Below are 10,002 nucleotides of genomic sequence, written 5' to 3'. Positions count from 1 at the left end.
AATGAACAACCTCGTTATTCTGGGTCTTTGGATAGAAATTGGTGAAGGCAATGAGTAGCTCTTTATACTTCATGTCCTGCCAGATCTTCAGTTAGGAATTTTTCTCCTTGAAGATGGGGCTAGAAAGGTATGATCATAAACTGCAGTTCGATTCCTTTTCTGCTTTCTTTTACTCTCAGTTCCTCATACCATTAAGTCTCTTACAGCAGAGCAAACTACTCCATGACAACTTGCACTTTCTTTTAGACAAATGGATACTTAGGTGGGTACTCTGCAAACCACAAAAAAGCACTCATAAAAGGGAAATGAAGATTATGAATGTTTCATTTATATACATATACATACACACATATATACACACACATATATGTCTACATCCTATATATATTTAGATATACACATATATTTAGTTTTCTCTGAATTTCAGTTCTTCACTTTAAGTGTTTTCTTCACCTAGTCTTTCATAAAACAATAGGGATTATCTCAGACTTCTGTATTTGTCGGGCAATAATAATTTAACAGCCTTTTTTCTTGCTGCACTAGTGGGGAGCACAAGGCCCAGCCCTTTTCTTAGCATATCATGGTCAGCTCTATGTGACTCAGACTTCAGGATTATCTCATGGTTTTATTTGAGTTCTGTTTCTCATTTTGCCTTGAAAGGAAAATTTTTCCTGCAAGAAAGGATGGCTCATGAAATGGTTTTGTTTGATCTACCCTAATCCCTACCACATCAATTCCAATACTTGAAAAACTTGTTCATTCAAATAGTTTGAGCTGTTGCTTTATTGTTTGATACTCTTGGATTAGGACCTGGATAGTCTTCCTCTTAGAAGCAAAACCATGGTTAGTAATGTCAGGCAGTATCAGGATAAGATTCATTAACTGTAGGCAAGCAGCTAAGAGCACAACCATTCAGCAGCACACCCAGTGAAACTCTTTCTTGACTACATCCGAAGCTGAGAACTTGAAGGCTGCATGTTTTTGGGGACGCTGAATGTACAATGAAAGAAAATGACAAAGTCGCACAGCGCTTTTAATTTTAAACCAGTTCTTCTCCAGGGCATCACACAACTGTACTATGGATTTTCACACCTGAGTAGATTATTGAGGGAGAAAGATGGAAAGCTTAAAATAGGCATTCTGTTTGATTTCCTTTTCTTCTCTGCACTTCCCTGTCATCAGCTAAATAACTCAGATTCCTTAGCAATAGTTCTTCTAATGTCAGTCATGATTACCATTACTGAGATTCTGTCGATCTCAGTGTATATTTTCCTTTGATGTTTCCCAAATATTTCTTCTAGAAATATGTTCTTCTAGAAATATTTCTTCTATTATGTTGGAAACCTTGAAACTTAACTTTGCCTTGAAACTTCAGGAGGTTGGGCTAAGGGTCCACAGCGACTGTAACTGGTATTGCTGTAGGGAACCTAGTGAAGGTGTACCAATATGTACCATCTGTGAACCTGTGCCATGCAGCTATAGCAGTAACTTGGTGGAATGTTTTGAGACAATAGCTCACATTCATTTCACTTATATCAACGATGTCTTTTCCACCTCTTTGCAACATATATGCCCACAATGATTTGTTTACAATGAGGTTACAAAGAGGGGACATGAAGAGACATGATGGGAGCTAGCTGTGTGGAGAGGACAGGCCTTTCCCATGCAATCTTGCAACTCTCATCTGTGTTGTAAGTTCAAGAAAAGTGTCTCAATTACTTCCACTTGCAGAATCAGAATAGAATATAAAAAGAGAGGGCTTGCTATGACTGTGTAGAGTAAAACCTGTAGTTTTCTTTAGCTGTTCAAATATTTTTTCTTTCTAACTAGTGGTAGGAAAACTTTTTTTTTTTTTTTAAATGTGTCTGGAATGCACTCGGAAGCCTAAAATGGGGAAAAATAAAAATCTCATGTCATGCTTGTCTAAAGAATGTTTTCCCTTTAGAAAATTGCAGATTAAAATAACCAAAAGATAAAAATCAAGGTGTGCAAACCCTTCCTGTTACAGCTTTTTTTCCCCCTGAAGTCTTTAATATTTGGAAAACTTGCTTTGAAAATCTAAAAAATATTACAAAAAACTTGAATTCTAAGTACGTGGAAAATCTAAGCATAAAATGATGAATTATGTAAATGCCCTAAATGATCTTTAATTAGTACTGGATGACCAAAACTTAAAACAGGATCTGGATATCTATGCTGCATATTACTGCCAAGACTACATTATTACTTTTCCACCTTGAAATTCTGTGAAGTGGGAACTGCATTGTGACTTGACCCACCCCTGTTGCTGGGCATCATCCTCTATTGAGAGATGGCACAAACAGATTTTGGCTGATGAGGTGACCATCCTCTGTATCACCCCTCAACCAACACTGTTTGTGAGTCGGCAAATCCAAGTGTTTACGTACCTGTTTGGCCCTGATCCGAGCTGTCCCTAGAGAGGACGAGAGACTTAAAGATGTGCTGAATGCACTCTCCACCACCCGTTGTGTTTAAAGGGGATAACAGCCAGACTTCATTTTTCACTCTATATTTAAAACCATTTGCTTCAGTGGAATTACTCTGGATTGCAAATGCCATCCTTCGGAGCAGAAAATGACCTTGTGTCCCTTTACTTTCCTCCACAAAAATCCTTTTTCCCAACTTTCACACATTGAGCAAGGGCAATTTGGCATGTGCTACTACATACTGCACACTTCCCTCCCCATTACCTGTTTCCTCTCCTGTGTGCATTTTTGGCATAACGTGTGATGTTCTCAAACTTCACATACCTGAAATATTTGGAACTAGCGAGTTCTGGAAACGTCTGGTTATTAGACTCGAGATGGCTGCCCCTTTTGTGAATAAAAGCCTCACACTGCAATAGGAAATTCCACTAAGATATTCCTCTCTGTATTATAATTTTGCCTCCAATGTTTTACTGCTTGCTTTATTAACAAATAAATACCGTAGTAACCATGCAAAACACTGCAGAAGCTTAAATGGGAGATGTCATTTTTTAGGACTAGAATGTAAAATCCTCTTTTTCCAGGTAAAGACGTACATCCCTCAGAGCTAAACTCAGTGGGAAATTTTGCCATCCACTGTGGTGAATGCTCAGCAGCTGACATATCCTTTGGGAAAGAGTTCTGTAGCTGAGGGGCTAGAAATCATGTTTTTCTGTATACTTTTACTGTGAAAAATTATGTGGGACCATATGATCAGCAAACACTGTCTTGTGAAGTACTAGTCTGAACAGCTTGAGAAGCCTCTTGTTTGACTTAGCCGGCTACTGATGCTTGACATCAAACTGGCACACAGAAGTGCTCTTGGTACAAGCTTCATCTTGTGTTCTAGCCTAGGAATTAGTAGGACAGCGTCTTCAGAAGTTTCTTGACTCTCCTCTACTTCCTTAGAATAACATCTTTCCCATGCTAATAGAGTTCAAATGAAAGGCTGGCTGCTAACTTAAATGCTGAAGCTAGCAAACAAATTGCTGCTCATTAATAGGATGCTGTTGAAATCTCTATGTTATTAGGCATCTAAGCAGAGAAGTTCTCCTCTGAAGTTTCATGTAAGCTTCTTGCTATTTCTACTTCAGATTTAAAAAGACACCCTAAAAATCATTAGAAAAAGATTCATTTATAGATAATCTCTTCTGTTTGGAACTGTTTTTTCTTTAGTTATAAAATTTCAGTTTTCTTTTAGCAAAAATAAGGCAGATACTACCACTTGTTATAGAAAGAATTACCTTGTTTTCATATCTTGTTCTCTGAAGAAAACATACATTTATTCTACTAGCTAATTATGTAGTAAGCTGGTGATCAGATATTTATTGGTAAATTCTTTTATTTTAGTGAATGGAGAAAGTACCAAGCTCTAGCTCCAGCAATAGCAGGTTTTTCTGACTACATGCCAAAAAGCTACAGATAAGCCTTAACTAACTTGGATGATACTGTGCCTATGAAATTTGTGATTTTAAGGCTAGGAGAAGTTTAAGAATAGTGATAGGATGAGGCAGATGCTCCACAGGAGGTGATGGAAGAGGAGTACTAAAATCTCTCACTAGTTCTGTATTTGTAGCTTTTTACATTAAAGACTTAATTCAGCGAGCTACTTATGTACTTGCTTCTCTTTGCACCTGAGTTCCTGTCCTATTAAAGAGAATGGGAATATTTACATGATCGGTGGTAGGTACAGGTATCAGTAGCTTGCTGAATTAGAGTTCAACCTGTTTAGAAAAAAGGGAATTATAGTCACCCTGAAACTCTATTTATTCTTCCTACCTTTTCTCTTGGCATAATGCCCAACAGCTGCACTAACGAGAAGTTATCAGCCCTAATTGTCCTTCACCTCCCTCTCTGCTGGAAGGGACGGGCCTCTCTGATCTGCTGACAGAACCAGTGTAGTGTTTCATTTAAAATGACATTGGCCAGCTTAAAAACTTGATTTTTGCCAACTTGGCTCTTTTAGACTGAAATAAATTAGGGTGCTAGCTAGCTTCCACCTCTAGCTCAGCTGTTCACGGGCTGGAATTGTGTTGGCATCTTGCAGTGCAGCGTAAGTAATATATGTGGGTCAATAACAAACCAAGACTGAATTTGGTAAAGGGTATATTTTGAATATTAATAGTAGTAGCAACAAATACAACTGTGTAATGCAGTGGCTCAAGAAAAGGCTATGGGCTGTTAAATATGTTTGTTATTACTATACCCTGTGCAATATATCATATGATAATATCAATAAAGCAAGTGAATGTGTTAACAAGGAGAACCAGTCATTCAAGACCTAACAACTAGCAAAAAGAAGGTAAAATCTGCTGGTTATGCATAACATCAGGCCCTTGATATCTTGTTAAAATGGTGAGGCACTGAGAAGAACAGCTGTAGCCAGTTCTTGTAAAATGTGGTATTTGTAACTGATGTTTGGGCTAAAGGAGCTGCTTCAGTTCTGTAACTGAGAAGCCTGATTTTGAAAGCAGAGACATGTTTTTGAAATACCACTTTCCATTCTGATCCTAGTAAGGCTTCTTTTTCTCTTCTGTTCTTTTTTTTCTTTTTTTTTTTTTTTTTTCCAGCGGAGAGCCTGTTTCTGTCTCAGGTGAACTGGCAGATGGGGTGAGTGTGAAACTGTTTTTTTTTCTTTTTTCACTCAGCATTCACTACAGCACCCCAGAGCCTGAGAAGGGACTGGGCAGGATGGTGGGAGTGCTCAGTGTCGTGCACATGGTGGCCAGGACCTCTCGAATACAGTGCTGGTGCATTTATTTGTTCCTTTGTAACCCTCCTTGTGTTAGAAGTTAACCTTTGCCTTCTGGATCTGGGCCTGTTTGTATTTTGAAAGAGTTCTTCTAAAAGTGCTAAATCTTACCACAAAAATTAGAGAAACGTGTTTCAGAGGTCTTGGTTTAGAAGCCCAAATTCCTCAACTGGAGTGAGGCCTGTGTATGGTTTAGAATGTGTGGTGGGATGTTGCTCAGCATTTGGTGTTGCAAGGCATCAAAGCAGCCCAGTTCCACTCTTACAAGGGTCAAAATTTCTCCTGTTGCTCCCTTCTGGGTGCCATGTCTCAAGCAGTGTTCACAGCTAGTGAGTTCAGAGTGTCTCACCCGGTAACACAGGGAAGGATAATACCTGAGGGTGGGATGAGTAACTGCTAACAGTCTCCACAGGATGATGTGCTGGTGGAGAACCCAAGTTCCTCTCAGAGTAGGACTGGGAGACTCTGATGCAGCTGCCCAGGGAGCAACTCAGGGCTTGGGGAGCGTGGTGGGAGCACCCCGCAGTTCCTGCATGGAGCAATCTGTCTTTTGCCAGTGCAGCATAAACTGTGTCTCCTTGCCATCCAGGGACTTGGTACAGTTTAGCTACTGTCCTTTTCTTCCCAACAGTTTAATTAGTCATAGAAAATGGGATGAGAAGGATTGTGATTGTTCTCCTCTTCTCAGCCTGGTGTCGCTCCAGAGCAAGGTGGTTGTGTTGGGGTCAGCGCTGAGGGCTCTCGTCCTCTCCGGGGAGGACCGTTGAATCCCAAACACTCTTCGTTGCATGAGAACGGTTGAAATGCCTACAGCTTTCAGTGGCTGTACCTGCTAAACGCAACAGACTGGGGATTCAGTAGAGAGGCTGATTTCTAGAGTAGTGCTTTCTTTATGGTGCCAAATTTCTTTGCAACAAGAGTCATGTTTCTTGGGATTGAGTAGCCTAGAGGCAATCTGTCTTTTTGCAAGATAAAATGCGTTGAGGAAAGCCAGCTAAGGGGAAAACTCAACTGCTTTATACGATGTAGTTCTGTTTCCTGGGATTTACAATATATGCTGTATACACTAGATGGCAATGTAGTACCTGCGTAAAGAGGTTACCACTCAATTCGACAAAAAGTGCTTTCAGGCAGGTACTACAAGCTCTCTCAAAGTAATAGCTTTGTCTTAACCGTTTCATTCTTATTGTGAGCAAATATTCTATCACAAGGGAAAACCACAAGACTGGTTTACATCAGTAGAGATTCACTGAGTTTGATACTTGCTTGTTCCCATTTGTTTTATAATTTTCAGACCTGTGTATGTGTTTATCACACGGCTTAATAATTACTTCATAAAGTAAACTCTCTTAGTATGGGGTTTAATGTCCTTCATTAGGTTTTGTGTCTCCTATCCCTGTTTGACATTAGCTCAAATAGCTCTGAAACATCCTTCCGTTATATTCCCTTGAGAATACTTTAGATATTGCAGATGTTCCCTTTTCATTTCCTCTTTTGCCAATGAGCAAAAGCCTGTGTAATAGCTCAGTAATGTTTCTGGGACACAGGGAAGCTCTGTTAGATGTATATTTCATGTCTACCTCTTTCTCAGGCTTTGCTGTGGTTTTCTGGATTTAGCCCGGGCATAGGTAAACTTGTGATAACGTTTGATTTAACAGACACTGTGCTGTACTTATTTGTATATTTAGGTGATTGCCTCTTTCAAATATTGCCAGTACAAAAAAGTTTAACACATCTGAATGTTCAGTAAGGTTGTGAAATATACTGAGAAACTTTTACTCTGCTGTTGTTGTGTTGTTTTTTTGTTTTGTTTTTTTTTTTTTTTACTATTATTATTAATTTGTTTCACATATTATTTAAAGAAAATTTAAGGGAGATCTACTGTCCTGAGCTCATAGCAGAAGGTCTAATTAATTCTTTTGTAGTGCTGTTGTCATCAAGAATCAAACCAGGAAATCACTGTGTTGCAGCTTTTGAATTATAAGCCAAATAGATAACATTGCAATTATACCATGTTGAACTTTAAGTTTTGATTCAATTCATTACCTTTACAGCTTGCTTTATTGTGTAATCAGAATGAAATGCTCCTTAGTCAGTGAAATTCTGGTTTTTTGTTTTTAGTTAATGAAGGGTTAGTGGGACACTCCAGATGATGTTCTTTGGTATTTTTGGTGTCTAGGTATGAAGAGCTGCTGTAGCCTAAGGCAACAACCAGTAATCCCACACATCTCTCAAGAAGCCACCCTGTCAAATATCTTTCTACATCTCATATAGATACTCAACTTTGTTTCTCAGATATTCATTTTCTATTTCCCAATTAATTCTTCTAGTATTTCTCCCACTAGAGCAGTCTTTCTCTCTGTCTGCGTATTATTTCCTTTCTGTCCGCCCATCTGCTTTCTTTAGCTACCTTTTCCTTCCTCCTGCCTTGCTTCTGTATAGAGCATGTTCACAGGGAACAGGAACTTGTACATTGACTTGCAGGGAATTAACAGAAGTATTTAGATTTGTTTTCTCCTGTAATCACTTGGTTTGGTGTTACTATTTCTTTATACCCATGCTTTGACCCTGTCATAAGATCAATTAATTATTTGTTTTCTCAACGGATTATCTGAATGTAAGCACACACCTTAAAACTATAGGAATGCTTAACACTGCATTTCAGTGACTAATTGCTGTCATGTATTTATCCTGACTGTACCTCTTCCTTCTTATCTTCTAATGTGATGAAAGCCCCTGCGCTATGCTTCCTTCCTTCGCCTCTTTTCTAGCAAGGACCTGCTCTTGCAGTTGAGGTCGACAGCAGAGCTATCCTTGAACGCAGCCCTCTATTACGAACCAGTATGGGTTTACATTGTACTGCAATATTGCTGGCCTCAGGGTTTTCTTTTAAAATGAAACAGAAAGCAAAAGTGAAAACTGAATTAAGTCATTAATTTATGGAAAATGCCTTCCCTAACCGAGTAGTATGGCCTTAGATAAAAGTCAGTTGAAAATTCTCCATGAAATCTTTTTGGTACTTTTGATTGCTGAAGAGTTCACAGGATAAATTGCTCCATTCCTAATGCCACACATACCATGGGGCATCTTGCATTTGAGACATTTTATCATGTGATATTGTCAGCAAGTTAAAAATACAAATTTTTAAAGCCTATTAAATATATATCAGAAATATCTGTATTTTAACCGCAACTGGTTAGAAAATGTATTTTAACATTTGTTGTTTGATTTATGTTCATTTGACACTTTGACACAAAGATGTTTGTCCTTTTGATTTCTGAGTGATAGATTTCGTTGAGGTATAAAGTTGGCAACCTTGGGTCAAAGATGCCTTCACACCTGCATATAGAGTAAGAGATTAATATATTAGATTAATTTTACGCAATAAACTTTTTTGCACATGTGAGGAGCGGTCTTCACTTGAGTGTAGAAAAGCAAGGCAACCTGTACAGACCTATTGTTTCACTCTGTAATTGTAGGGCTATAGTCTTATGTCATCAGAATATTATACATCAGATAATTTCCATGCTTTATAAGGTACCACACAGTTCCAGGTGTTGGAAAAAAGCAACAGCCATTCCATATGTAATTTTATTTTAACATGTAAAGAATATATGTTAGGTAAAGAGTGAAAGGTCAGTGTAATTGATTTAGCCTCAAGACATAAGTCTTCCATACGAGTAATTTTCACAGTTCTTACTAGCAAATTCTGCAGAGTGGATTTCTCAAGCAAGAGGAAAATAAAAAATTAAAATTTGCTTCACTGGTAAACTGATTTAATTCCAGAATGACTGATGAACTGAGATAAAAAATGAAGACTTGCATGTGTCCCTCTTTGATCACAAATTCCCCAACATATATCAAAATTAAGAAGCATCTAATAAGTAACGGATGACTGAAATGCTAAAATAGCTGTTTCACAATGGAGTGTGTCAGCTCAGTCTCTCTGGCAGTTACAGAATCTGAACCCATTACTGCTTTGCAATTTCCAGCTGAAATTTTGTTTTAATTTTGTTGCCATTTACTTCAATGTGAATTTTCTCTTTCTTTTCTTTGTCAGACTGTGGGGATGATTGCAGTAGCATGTACTTGTTTTCTGCTTAGGTGGGATTTACACTGGCCCATCAAGTCTTTAGGTGGGTTGGTTGGTAATGTAGTTCCTTTTCTTTAAGTTCAGAGCCTTCCCCATAAGGATTTTTCTTTAATTATGGGATTCTATTTCCAGAAAGGAAACCAGTTGTACAAATAAAACCCACTGCAAATCTTTTGCATCTGGCTTGTTACAATATTCGGACTGGGCAGCTTTGCTATTTGACTTTCTGTTTTCTGGGTAAAATGAGTTAACTGGGGAGTTAAAAGCAAATCTCGATCAATTTAGTAAGAAATGCCCGTAGTGCTTATGGTGATCTGCAAAGTTCTTAAGTTTAGAAGACACAGCAGCTGACTGAAATTCCCGGAGAGAAAAGCAGCATGACTATTACCTTGAAAACAAGACAAATTGTAAAAATCTAAGTGGTAATGATTTTCGCCTCCACATTTCGAGTAATTTGACCTGCATGTTTTGGAGAAAATCCTGCAACCCTTTGTTGAGCAATTGTTTCTTCAAGCATTAGCATTTGCGTTTGCCTTGACGTCTCAGCTGAGTCAGAGAGCCTGCCTTGTGAACGAGCTCATTAAGATCTATGGTATCTGGACGTCAGACTTCCATTAAATGTGCCTGAGGATAACATGTGGGCAGTGAAGAAGTATGGGCTTTTTTGAAAC

Source organism: Tauraco erythrolophus, chromosome 5 (assembly GCF_009769465.1).
Source record: "Tauraco erythrolophus isolate bTauEry1 chromosome 5, bTauEry1.pri, whole genome shotgun sequence".
NCBI lineage: Eukaryota > Metazoa > Chordata > Aves > Musophagiformes > Musophagidae > Tauraco > Tauraco erythrolophus.
The sequence above is the reverse complement of the archived record's forward strand: the minus strand, read 5'-3'. Positions refer to the sequence as shown.